This window comes from Entelurus aequoreus, linkage group LG19 (genome assembly GCF_033978785.1).
Source record: "Entelurus aequoreus isolate RoL-2023_Sb linkage group LG19, RoL_Eaeq_v1.1, whole genome shotgun sequence".
In the NCBI taxonomy this organism is placed as follows: domain Eukaryota; kingdom Metazoa; phylum Chordata; class Actinopteri; order Syngnathiformes; family Syngnathidae; genus Entelurus; species Entelurus aequoreus.
Genome location: NC_084749.1, coordinates 7516200 through 7529977, shown reverse-complemented (window position 1 = coordinate 7529977; position 13778 = coordinate 7516200). Strand labels below are relative to the sequence as shown.

The 13778-nt window shown below is 39.7% G+C and overlaps 4 non-coding genes across 4 annotated transcripts; 1 reads left to right on the top strand and 3 right to left on the bottom strand.

Annotated features, from left to right (window-relative positions):
* Nucleotides 1-502: 502 nt before the first annotated feature.
* trnaa-agc (transfer RNA alanine (anticodon AGC)) lies at nucleotides 503-575 on the bottom strand. Its single transcript has one exon. It is a non-coding gene; the product is annotated as a tRNA-Ala (tRNA).
* Nucleotides 576-11528: 10953 nt separating this feature from the next.
* Nucleotides 11529-11601, bottom strand: trnaa-cgc (transfer RNA alanine (anticodon CGC)). Its single transcript has one exon. It is a non-coding gene; the product is annotated as a tRNA-Ala (tRNA).
* An 828-nt stretch (nucleotides 11602-12429) lies between these two features.
* trnaa-agc (transfer RNA alanine (anticodon AGC)) lies at nucleotides 12430-12502 on the top strand. Its single transcript has one exon. It is a non-coding gene; the product is annotated as a tRNA-Ala (tRNA).
* Nucleotides 12503-13146: 644 nt separating this feature from the next.
* Nucleotides 13147-13219, bottom strand: trnaa-cgc (transfer RNA alanine (anticodon CGC)). The gene has a single exon. It is a non-coding gene; the product is annotated as a tRNA-Ala (tRNA).
* Nucleotides 13220-13778: the final 559 nt, after the last annotated feature.

The following is a 13778-nucleotide window of genomic DNA, read 5'->3' as shown; positions in this document are numbered from 1 at the left end:
CAGTGCAAGCACTTTGTCATGAGACGATCAAAACAATGAAAATAGTACAAGATGGAACATTAGCTATTTAAAATATGACTATAGAAATATAGAAAGAAGTAACTCTTAATTATGGATAAACGTGGATATATGCATCCGTCAATGTTCTCATTCACCCTGGTCATCGTATTCTCAGGGCATTCAACTGATCGCAACTGGACTGCTCAGTTTGTTCCATGTTCGCCTTAGATTGGTCAGATCTAGTTAGATTAGATCTGACCAATCTAAGGCTCAATACAAAAAACCCCCAGTGGAGTGTCCGGAGAATAGGGGTAATGTGTTTATATTTGTGGACCATCATCAGGATCCTGGCAGCACTGTTTTGGATGTGTTGGTGCTTTCGAAAAAGCCGCTACCTCTCACAGCCAATTTCTATTTGGGTTTCAAGTTAGGGTTAGAATTTACTAAATCCAATTCAGACTATGATTTTTTTCAAGAAAAACACAATCAAGAACATAACAATTGGAGAATGCGGGTATCGATCCCGCTACCTCTCACATGCTAAGCGAGCGCTCTACCATTTGAGCTAATTCCCCTACTTATTTAGAGACCGTTACGCTGTCTGTGACATCAACAACACCCACAGTCAATGTGTTGTACTCACATGGGTTACGATCAAGTTAGGGTTGGGGTTTTGATTTGAGACTTTGGTTTATTAAAACTATTTCAGACTATTATTCATCATTCCGGCAACTACTTGCATGTAAAGCAAGCACTCTACCACTTGAGCTAAATCCCCCATTGAAACTAAAAGCCGCCGCGTATTTTCCAGAATTGACCTCACCCACAGGAAGTTTTGTCTATGGATGTTGTCATTCATACACGTCATTGTATTCTCAGGACATTCAATTGATGAAAACTGGACTGTTCACTTATGGGTTATGATCAAACTAGGGTTGTGGTTTCAATTTGAGACTTTGGTTTATTAAAACTATTCCAGACTCGATGTCGCTACCTCACACATGCAGAGGAAATGATCTAGCATTTGAGCCCATTTGTATTTTGAATTTGGGTTAGGATTTTCTGTATTCATATCAGATTATGATTGTTTTCAAGAAGAACAGGGTAAAAACATGACATTTGGAGAATGCGGGCATCGATCCCGCTACCTCTCACATGCTAAGCGAGCGCTCTACCATTTGAGCCAATTCCCCTGTTGACTAACAAGTCCACCGCATATTCTCGGATGCATTGATGTCGCTAACTCTCACATGCAAAACAAACAATCTAGCATTTGACCCAATTTGTATTCGAGTTTCAAGTAAGGGTTTGGATTTATTGAATTTAATTCAGACGAAGATTTTTTTTCCCCAATAAGAACAGTGTTAAGAAAGTAACATTTGGAGAATGCGGGCATCGATCCCGCTACCTCTCACATGCTAAGCAAGCGCTCTACCATTTGAGCTAATTCCCCCGTTTAATTAGGAGGCCGTTACCTTTTCTGTGACATCAACAACACCCAAGTCAACGTGTTCTACACACATGGGTTACGATCAAGTTAGGGTTGAGACTTTGGTTTATTAAAACTAATTCAGACTATTATTTTTTTCTAAAATAATAGCATCATGAACAATACCAACAGAGAATATGAGCATTGATGTCGATAAAGGTTTCTGATTAGGGTTCAATATGAGGTTGGGGTTCACTAAAACTATTTCAGACAATGCTTTTTTTAAAGAAGAATATGGTCAAGAACATTCAAAAACTGTTCACTGATGGGTTAAGATCAAACTAGGGTTGTGGTTTCAATTTGAGACTTTGGTTTATTAAAACTATTTCAGACTATAATTTATTGCAAAAACAACTTGAGAATGCGGGCATCGATCCCGCTACCTCTCACATGCTAAGCAAGCGCTCTACCATTTGAGCTAATTCCCCCGTAAAAAGATACGGCCACCGCATTCTTGAAGATATCGACCTCACCTACAGGAGGCGTTGTCTATGGATGTTGTCATTCACCCTGGTCATCGTATTCTCAGGGCATTCAACTGATTGCAACTGGACTGCTCGGTTTGTTCCATGTTCGTCTTAGATTGGTCAGATCTAGTTAGATTAGATCTGACCAATCTAAGGCTCAATACAAAAAACCCCCAGTGGAGTGTCCGGAGAATAGGGGTAATGTGTTTATATTTGTGGACCATCATCAGGATCATGACAGCACTGTTTTGGATGTGTTGGTGCTTTCGAAAAAGCCGCTACTTCTCACAGCCAATTTCTATTTGGGTTTCAAGTTAGGGTTAGAATTTACTAAATCCAATTCAGACTATGATTTTTTTCAAGAAAAAACACAATCAAGAACATAACAATTGGAGAATGCGGGTATCGATCCCGCTACCCTCTCACATGCTAAGCGAGCGCTCTACCATTTGGGCTAATTCCCCTGTTGACTTATAAGTCCACTGCATGTTCTCGGATGCATTGATGTCGCTAACTCTCACATGCAAAACAAACAATCTAGCATTTGACCCAATTTGTATTTGAGTTTCAAGTAAGGGTTTGGATTTATTGAATTTAATTCAGACGAAGATTTTTTTTTCCCAATAAGAACAGTGTTAAGAAAGTAACATTTGGAGAATGCGGGCATCGATCCCGCTACCTCTCACATGCGAAGCAAGCGCTCTACCATTTGAGCTAATTCCCCTGTTTAATTGGGAGGCCGTTACCTTTTCTGTGACATCAACAACACCCATAGTCAACGTGTTCTACACACATGGGTTACGATCAAGTTAGGGTTGAGACTTTGGTTTATTAAAACTAATTGAGACTATTTTTTTTTTTCTAAAATAATAGCGTCATGAACAATACCAACAGAGAATATAAGCATTGATGTCGATAAAGGTTCTGATTAGGGTTCAAAAAGAGGTTGGGGTTTACTAAAAATATTTCAGACAATGCTTTTTTTCAAGACGAATATGGTCAAGAACGTTCAAATTGGGAATGCCAAGCGAACGCTCTACCATATATCGATCCCGCTACCTCTCACATGCTAAGCGAGCGCTCTACCATTTGAGCTAATTCCCCTCTTTAAGTTTCCACTTTCTGCGTCAATGTGTTCTACACACATGGCTTTGGTTTTTTGCCGCCTGTTCTCTGACGTCAACCTCACCTACAGTAAGTATTATTTTCAGGCAACTAGATTAATTAGGTTGGGTTTCTTCTAAGGGTATCAATATGGAGTTGATGTTTCTTAAAACTATTAAAAAATTATTTTCTTTTCAAGAGGAACCGGGTCAAGAACCTAACCTCTGGAGAATGCGGGTATCAATCCGGCTACACCTCGTATGCTAGAAGCATTGATGTCGCTAATTCTCACATGCAAAACAAGCGATCTAGCATTTGACCCAATTTGTATTTGAGTTTCAAGTAAGGGTAGGAGTAAGGCTAATTCCCCCGTAAAAAGAAATGACCACCGCATGCTTGAAGATATCGACCTCACCTACAGGAGGCGTTGTCTATGGATGTTGTCATTCACCCTGGTCATCGTATTCTCAGGGCATTCAACTGATCGCAACTGGATTGCTTGGTTTGTTCCATGTTCGCCTTAGATTGGTCAGATCTAGTTAGATTAGATCCGACCAATCTAAGGCGCAATACAACAGTGGAGTGTCTGAAGAATAGGGGTAACGTGTTCATATTTGCGGACCATCATCAGGATCCTGGCAGCACTGTTTTGGATGTGTTGGTGCTTTCGAAAGCCGCTACCTCTCACATGCAGAGAAAATGATCTAGCATTTGAGTCCATTTGTATTTTAAATTTGGGTTAGGATTTTCTGTATTCATATCAGATTATGATTGTTTTCAAGAGGAACAGGGTAAAAACATGACATTTGGAGAATGCGGGCATCGATCCCGCTACCTCTCACATGCTAAGCGAGCGCTCTACCATTTGAGCTAATTCCCCTGTTGACCTATAAGTCCACCGCATATTCTCGGATGCATTGATGTCGCTAACTCTCACATGCAAAACAAGCAATCTAGCATTTGACCCAATTTGTATTTGAGTATCAAGTAAGGGTTTGGATTTACTGAATTTAATTCAGATGAAGATTTTTTTCCCCCAATAAGAACAGTGTTAAGAAAGTAACATTTGGAGAATGCGGGCATTGATCCCGCTACCTCTCACATGCGAAGCAAGCGCTCTACCATTTGAGCTAATTCCCCTGTTAAATTACGAGGCCGTTACCTTTTCTGTGACATCAACAACACCCAAGTCAACGTGCTCTACACACATGGGTTACGATCAAGTTAGGGTTGAGACTTTGGTTTATTAAAACTAATTCAGACTATTATTTTTTTCTAAAATAATAGCGTCATGAACAATACCAACAGAGAATATGAGCATTGATGTCGATAAAGGTTTCTGATTAGGGTTCAATATGAGGTTGGGGTTTACTAAAACTATTTCAGACAATGCTTTTTTTAAAGAAGAATATGGTCAAGAATATTCAAAAACTGTTCACTTATGGGTTAAGATCAAACTAGGGTTGTGGTTTCAATTTAAGACTTTGGTTTATTAAAACTATTCAGAATATAATTTATTGCAAAAACAACTGGAGAATGCGGGCATCGATCCGGCTACCTCTCACATGCTAAGCGAGCGCTCTACCATTTGAGCTAATTCCCCCGTAAATAGATATGGCCACCGCATGCTTGAAGATATCGACCTCACCTACAGGAGGCGTTGTCTATGGATGTTGTCATTCACCCCTGGTCATCGTATTCTCAGGCATTCAACTGATCGCAACTGGACTGCTCGGTTTGTTCCATGTTCGCCTTAAATTGGTCAGATCTAGTTAGATTAGATCTGACCAATCTAAGGCTCAATACAAAAAAACCCCAGTGGAGTGTCCGGAGAATAAGGGTAATGTGTTCATATCCATCATTAGGATCCTGGCAGTACTGTTTTGGCTGAGTTGGTGCTTTCGAAAGCCGCTACCTCTATTTGGGGTTTCAAGTTAGGGTTAGGATTGACTAAATCCAATTCAGACTATGATTTTTTTCAAGAAGAACACAATCAACGACATAATATTTGGAGAATGCGGGCATCGATCCCGCTACCTCTCACATGCTAAGCGAGCGCTCTACCATTTGAGCTAATTCCCCTGTTTAATTAGTAGACCGTTATTCTTTCTGTGACATCAACAACACCCATAGTCAATGTGTTCTAAACACATGGGTTACGATCAAGTTAGGGTTGAGACTTTGGTTTATTAAAACTAATTCAGACTATTATTTTTTTCAAAAATAATAGCGCCATGAACAATACCAACAGAGAATATGAGCATTGATGTCGATTAGGGTTTCTGATTAGGGTTCAATATGAGGTTGGGGTTTACTAAAACTATTTCAAACAATGCTTTTTTTAAGAAGAATATGGTCAAGAACATTCATACACGTCATTGTATTCTCAGGACATTCAAAACATTGGTTTATTAAAACTATTTCAGACTATTATTCATCATTCCGGCAACTACTTGCATGTAAAGCAAGCACTCTACCACTTGAGCTAAATCCCCCATTGAAACTAAAAGCCGCCGCGTATTTTCCAGAATTGACCTCACCCACAGGAAGTTTTGTCTATGGATGTTGTCATTCATACACATCATTGTATTCTCAGGACATTCAATTGATGAAAACTGGACTGTTCACTTATGGGTTAAGATCAAACTAGGGTTGTGTTTTCAATTTGAGACTTTGGTTTATTAAAACTATTCCAGACTACAATTTATTGCAATAACATTTGGAGAATGCGGGCATCGATCCCGCTACCTCTCACATGCGAAGCAAGCGCTCTACCATTTGAGCTAATTCCCCCGTAAAAAGAACTGGCCACCGCATGCTTGAAGATATCAACCTCACCTACAGGAGGCGTTGTCTATGGATGTTGTTGCGTTTGACCAGATGTTCCTCCAAGTGGGATGTAAAACGCTGGTCAGTCCCAAGTTCCTTAGATGACATATAAACTGAACTCAAATGTACCACCAAGCACAGGATAGGTATTTTGTAATTTATTGTCAAATATTTGAGAATAGAGACCAGCCTCGAACAACACATACGAATGCGTAGCCCAAGTTGATCTGACAACATCCCGGAATGCACTCTCCTCTTCAATATCCCCCCCCCGCCCTCACGGCCGCACAGATGCCCATTGTGTCCGTTATCTCAAGTCGGCCCGGGAAGGGAAGCAGGGAGGACTCCTCTTCTCTGCCTCCTACTTCAAGGCCGTCCACAGTGCAAGCACTTTGTCATGAGACGATCAAAACAATGAAAAGAGTACAAGATGGAACATTAGCTATTTAAAATATGACTATAGAAATATAGAAAGAAGTAACTTTTAATTATGGATAAACGTGGATATATGCATCCGTCAATGTTCTCATTCACCCTGGTCATCGTATTCTCAGGGCATTCAACTGATCGCAACTGGACTGCTCAGTTTGTTCCATGTTCGCCTTAGATTGGTCAGATCTAGTTAGATTAGATCTGACCAATCTAAGGCTCAATACAAAAAAACCCCAGTGGAGTGTCCGGAGAATAGGGGTAATGTGTTTATATTTGCGGACCATCATCAGGATCCTGGCAGCACTGTTTTGGATGTGTTGGTGCTTTCGAAAGCCGCTACCTCTCACAGCCAATTTCTATTTGGGTTTCAAGTTAGGGTTAGGATTTACTAAATCCAATTCAGACTATGATTTTTTTCAAGAAGAACACAACCAACGACATAATATTTGGAGAATGCGGGCATCGATCCCGCTATCTCTCACATGCTAAGCGGGCGCTCTACCATTTGAGCTAATTCCCCTGTTTAATTAGTAGGCCGTTACTCTTTCTGTGACATCAACAACACCCAAGTCAATGTGTTCTACACACATGGGTTACGATCAAGTTAGGGCTGAAAATTTGGTTTACTCAAACTAATTCAGACTATTATTTTTTTCTAAAATAATAGCGCCATGAACAATACCAACAGAGAATATGAGCATTGGTTTCTGATTAGGGTTCAATATGAGGTTGGGGTTTACTAAAAATATTCCAGACAATGCTTATTTTGAAAAAGAAGAATTTCAAGTAAGGGTTAGGATTTATTGAACTTAATTCAGATTTTTTATTTCAATAAGAACAGTGTTAAGAAAGTAACTTTTGGAGAATGCGGGCATCGATCCCGCTACCTCTCACATGCTAAGCGAGCGCTCTACCATTTGTTCTTATTCATGACGCTATTATTTTAGAAGAAAATAATAGTCTGAATTAGTTTTAATAAACCAAAGTCTCAACCCTAACTTGATCGTAACCCATGTGTGTAGAACACGTTGACTTGGGTGTTGTTGATGTCACAGAAAAGGTAACGGCCTCGTAATTTAACGGGGGAATTAGCTCAAATGGTAGAGCGCTTGCTTCGCATGCGAGAGGTAGCGGGATCGATGCCCGCATTCTCCAAATGTTACTTACTTAAGACTGTTTTTATAGGGGGAAAAAAATCTTCATCCAAATTCAATTCAGTAAATCCAAACCCTTACTTGAAACTCAAATACAAATTGGGTCAAATGCTAGATTGTTTGTTTTGCATGTGAGAGTTAGCGACATCAATGCATCCGAGAACATGCGGTGGACTTGTTGGTCAATAGGGGAATTAGCTCAAATGGTAGAGTGCTCGCTTAGCATGTGAGAGGTAGCGGGATCGATACCCGCATTCTCCAAATGTTATGTCATTGATTGTGTTGTTCTTGAAAAAAATCATAGTCTGAATTGGATTTAGTAAATCCTAACCCTAACTTGAAACCCAAATAGAAATTGGCTGTGAGAGGTAGCGGCTTTCGAAAGCACCAACACAGCCAAAACAGTGCTGCCAGGATCCTGATGATGGTCCGCAAATATGAACACATTACCCCTATTCTCCGGACACTCCACTGGGGGTTTTTTGTATTGAGCCTTAGATTGGTCAGATCTAATCTAACTAGATCTGACCAATCTAAGGCGGACATGGAACAAACCGAGCAGTCCAGTTGTGATCAGTTGAATGCCCTGAGAATACGATGACCAGGGTGAATGACATCATCCATAGACAACGCCTCCTGTAGGTGAGGTCGATATCTTCAAGCATGCGGTGGCCATTTCTTTTTACGGGGGAATTAGCTCAAATGGTAGAGCGCTCGCTTAGCATGTGAGAGGTAGCGGGATCGATGCCCGCATTCTCCAAAAGTTACTTTCTTAACACTGTTCTTATTGAAATAAAAAATCTGAATTAAGTTCAATAAATCCTAACCCTTACTTGAAATTATTCTTAAAAAAAAGCATTGTCTGAAATAGTTTTAGTAAACCCCAACCTCATATTGAACCCTAATCAGAAACCTTTATCGACATCAATGCTCATATTCTCTGTTGGTATTGTTCATGACGCTATTATTTTAGAAAAAAATAATGGTCTGAATTAGTTTTAATAAACCAAAGTCTCAACCCTAACTTCATCATAACCCATGTGTGTAGAACACGTTGACGTGGGTGTTGTTGATGTCACAGAAAAGGTAACCGCCTCGTAATTTTACAGGGGAATTAGCTCAAATGGTAGAGCGCTTGCTTCGCATGCGAGAAGTAGCGGGATCGATGCCCGCATTCTCCAAATGTTACTTTCTTAACACTGTTCTTATTGGGGGAAAAAAATCTTCGTCTGAATTAAATTCAATAAATCCAAACCCTTACTTGATACTCAAATACAAATTGGGTCAAATGCTAGATCGCTTGTTTTGCATGTGAGAGTTAGCGACATCAATGCATCCGAGAACATGCAGTGGACACCAAAAGTTAAGAAAGTAACTTTTGGAGGATACGGGCATCAATCCCGCTACCTCTCACATGCTAAGCGAACGCTCTACCATTTGAGCTAATTCCCCTGTTAACCACCAAGTCCACCACATATTCTCGGATGCATTGATGTCGCTAACTCTCACATGCAAAACAAACAATCTAGCATTTGACCCAATTTTGTATTTGAGTTTCAAGTAAGGGTTAGGATTTATTGAATTTAATTCAGACGAAGACTTTTTTCCCCAATGAGAACAGTGTTAAGAAAGCAACATTTGGAGAATGCGGGCATCGATCCCGCTACCTCTCGCATGCGAAGCAAGCGCTCTACCATTTGAGCTAATTCCCCTGTTTAATTAGGAGGCCGTAACCTTTTCTGTGACATCAACAACACCCATAGTCAACGTGTTCTACACACATGGGTTACGATCAAGTTAGGGTTGAGACTTTGGTTTATTACGTAAAACTAATTGAGACTATTATTTTTTTTCTAAAATAATAGCGTCATGAACAATACCAACAGAGAATATGAGCATTGATGGCGATAAAGGTTTCTGATTAGGGTTCAATATGAGGTTGGGGTTTACTAAAAATATTTCAGACAATGCTTTTTTTCAAGACGAATATGGTCAAGAACGTTCAAATTGGGAATGCCAAGCGAACGCTCTACCATATAAGCGATCGTTGGAATGCCCTGAGACTACAGTAAGTATTGTTTTGAGTCCACTAGATTATGTTGAAACATCATCAAAAAGATGAAATTAATGAGAGAGTAAGATTCTAATCCATTGTGTTCTACACACGTGGGTTGAATCAAGCTAAGGTTAGGGTTTCTTATTAGGATGTCAATATAAGGTTAGTGTTTACTAAAACTATTTCAAATCATTTTTTTTTTCAAGAGGAACAGTCTCGGGAACAAAACATTTGGAGAATGCAGGTATCAATTCCAAATACCTTTTGTATGCTAAGTGAGCACTCTACTTTTTCAGCTAACTCCTCCACTGAGACAACAGGCCGCGGCGTGCTCTCCGGTGTCGAATCCACTTACGGGAAGTATTATTTTCAGCCAACTAGATTATGTTGAAACATCAACAAAAATATGAGGTTTCTGAGAGGGTAAAATGATGGACTTCTAATCCATAGTGTTCTCCACATGTGGGTTGAATCAATGGTTAAAGTTTATTCTAAGGGTATCAGTATGAGGTTAGGGTTTACTAAAACTATTTAAAAAAATAATTTTTTCAAGAGGAACAAGGTCAAGAAAGTAAGCTTTGGAGAAGACAGGAATTGATCCTTCTTGCTAAGCAAACACTGTACCATTCAAGCTAATTTCCCTGTTGAATTGTTTGGCCGAGTTTTCCCAATATCAACCTCACCTACGGGAAGTATTGCCTACGAATGTTCTCATTCATCCTGGTCATTGTATTCTCAGGGTATTCAATCAATCACAACTTTCGAAAGCCGCTACCTCTCACATGCAGAGAAAATGATCTAGCATTTGAGTCCATTTGTATTTTAAATTTGGGTTAGGATTTTCTGTATTCATATCAGATTATGATTGTTTTCAAGAGGAACAGGGTTAAAAACATGACATTTGGAGAATGCGGGCATCGATCCCGCTACCTCTCACATGCTAAGCGAGCGCTCTACCATTTGAGCTAATTCCCCTGTTGACCAACAAGTCCACCGCATATTCTCGGATGCATTGATGTCGCTAACTCTCACATGCAAAACAAGCAATCTAGCATTTGACCCAATTTGTATTTGAGTTTCAAGTAAGGGTTTGGATTTATTGAATTTAATTCAGATGAAGATTTTTTTCCCCAATAAGAACAGTGTTAAGAAAGTAACATTTGGAGAATGCGGGCATCGATCCCGCTACCTCTCACATGCGAAGCAAGCGCTCTACCATTTGAGCTAATTCCCCTGTTAAATTACGAGGCCGTTACCTTTTCTGTGACATCAACAACACCCATAGTCAACGTGCTCTACACACATGGGTTACGATGAAGTTAGGGTTGAGACTTTGGTTTATTAAAACTAATTCAGACCATTATTTTCTTCTAAAATAATAGCGTCATGAACAATACCAACAGAGAATATGAGCATTCTCCAAATGTTATGTCATTGATTGTGTTGTTCTTGAAAAAAATCATAGTCTGAATTGGATTTAGTAAATCCTAACCCTAACTTGAAACCCAAATAGAAATTGGCTGTGAGAGGTAGCGGCTTTCGAAAGCACCAACACAGCCAAAACAGTGCTGCCAGGATCCTGATGATGGTCCGCAAATATGAACACATTACCCCTATTCTCCGGACACTCCACTGGGGTTTTTTTGTATTGCGCCTTAGATTGGTCAGATCTAATCTAACTAGATCTGACCAATCTAAGCATTGATGTCGATTAGGGTTTCTGATTAGGGTTCAATATGAGGTTGGGGTTTACTAAAACTATTTGAAACAATGCTTTTTTAAAGAAGAATATCATTTGAGCTAATTCCCCTGTTGACTTATAAGTCCACCACATATTCTCGGATGCATTGATGTCGCTAACTCTCACATGCAAAACAAACAATCTAGCATTTGACCCAATTTGTATTTGAGTTTCAAGTAAGGGTTAGGATTTATTGAATTTAATTCAGAGGAAGATTTTTTTTCCCCAATAAGAACAGTGTTAAGAAAGTAACATTTGGAGAATGCGGGTATCGATCCCGCTACCTCTCGCATGCGAAGCAAGCGCTCTACCATTTGAGCTAATTCCCCTGTTTAATTAAGAGGCCGTTACCTTTTCTGTGACATCAACAACACCCATAGTCAATGTGTTCTACACACATGGGTTACGATCAGGTTAGGGTTGAGACTTTGGTTTATTAAAACTAATTGAGACTATTATTTTCTTCTAAAATAATAGCGTCATGAACAATACCAACAGAGAATATGAGCATTTATGTCGATAAAGGTTTCTGATTAGGGTTCAATATGAGGTTGGGGTTTACTAAAACTATTCCAGACAATGCTTATTTTGAAAAAGAACAATTTCAAGTAAGGGTTAGGATTTATTGAACTTAATTCAGATTTTTTATTTCAATAAGAACAGTGTTAAGAAAGTAACTTTTGGAGAATGCGGGCATCGATCCCGCTACCTCTCACATGCTAAGCGAGCGCTCTACCATTTGTTCTTATTCATGACGCTATTATTTTAGAAGAAAATAATAGTCTGAATTAGTTTTAATAAACCAAAGTCTCAACCCTAACTTGATCGTAACCCATGTGTGTAGAACACGTTGACTTGGGTGTTGTTGATGTCACAGAAAAGGTAACGGCCTCGTAATTTGACAGGGGAATTAGCTCAAATGGTAGAGCGCTTGCTTCGCATGCGAGAGGTAGCGGGATCGATGCCCGCATTCTCCAAATGTTACTTACTTAAGACTGTTTTTATAGGGGGAAAAAAATCTTCATCCAAATTCAATTCAGTAAATCCTAACCCTTACTCAAATACAAATTGGGTCAAATGCTAGATTGCTTGTTTTGCATGTGAGAGTTAGCAACATCAATGCATCCGAGAACATGCAGTGGACTTGTTGGTCAATAGGGGAATTAGCTCAAATGGTAGAGCGCTCGCTTAGCATGTGAGAGGTAGCGGGATCGATACCCGCATTCTCCAAATGTTATGTCATTGATTGTGTTGTTCTTGAAAAAAATCATAGTCTGAATTGGATTTAGTAAATCCTAACCCTAACTTGAAACCCAAATAGAAATTGGCTGTGAGAGGTAGCGGCTTTCGAAAGCACCAACTCAGTCAAAACAGTGCTGCCAGGATCCTGATGATGGTCCGCAAATATGAACACATTACCCCTATTCTCCGGACACTCCGCTGGGGTTTTTTTGTATTGCGCCTTAGATTGGTCAGATCTAATCTAACTAGATCTGACCAATCTAAGGCGAACATGGAACAAACCGAGCAGTCCAGTTGCGATCAGTTGAATGCCCTGAGAATACAATGACCAGGGTGAATGACAACATCCATAGACAACGCCTCCTGTAGGTGAGGTCGATATCTTCAAGCATGCGGTGGTCATTTCTTTTTACGGGGGAATTAGCTCAAATGGTAGAGCGCTTGCTTAGCATGTGAGAGGTAGCGGGATCGATGCCCGCATTCTCCAAATGTTACTTTCTTAACACTTAACAAACAATCTAGCATTTGACCCAATTTGTATTTGAGTTTCAAGTAAGGGTTAGGATTTATTGAATTTAATTCAGACGAAGATTTTTTTTCCCCAATAAGAACAGTGTTAAGAAAGTAACATTTGGAGAATGCGGGTATCGATCCCGCTACCTCTCGCATGCGAAGCAAGCGCTCTACCATTTGAGCTAATTCCCCTGTTTAATTAGTAGGCCGTTACCTTTTCTGTGAGATTCAATATTCAAAACTTATTCTTGAACCTGTACCTCTTGAAATAATCATTGTTTAAAATACTTTTAGTAAACCCCAACTTCATACTGATATGCCAATAAGAAACCCTAACTTTATTTTAAATAAGCCCATGTGTGTAGAACACAATGAAGTCCATCATCCGACCCTCTTGGCTACCTAATTCTATTTGATGATGTTTCAACATGTAGTTGGCTGAAAATGATACGTCTTATAGGTGAGGTCGACATCTGAGAACATGACAGTCATTTGTTTCAACAGGGGAGTTAGCTCAAGTGGCAGAGCCCTTGCTTTGCATGTAGGAGGTAGAGGGATGGATACCAGCATTCTCCAAAGTATGTCCTTAATCATATACTTCTTGAAAAAAATCGTGTTCTGAAATAGTTTTAGTAAACCCCAACCTTATATTGAACACTAATAAGAAACCCTATCCTTAGCTTGTTTCAACCCACGTGTGTAGAACACAATGGATTACAAGTCCATCCTCTTACCCTCTCATTAAAGATTG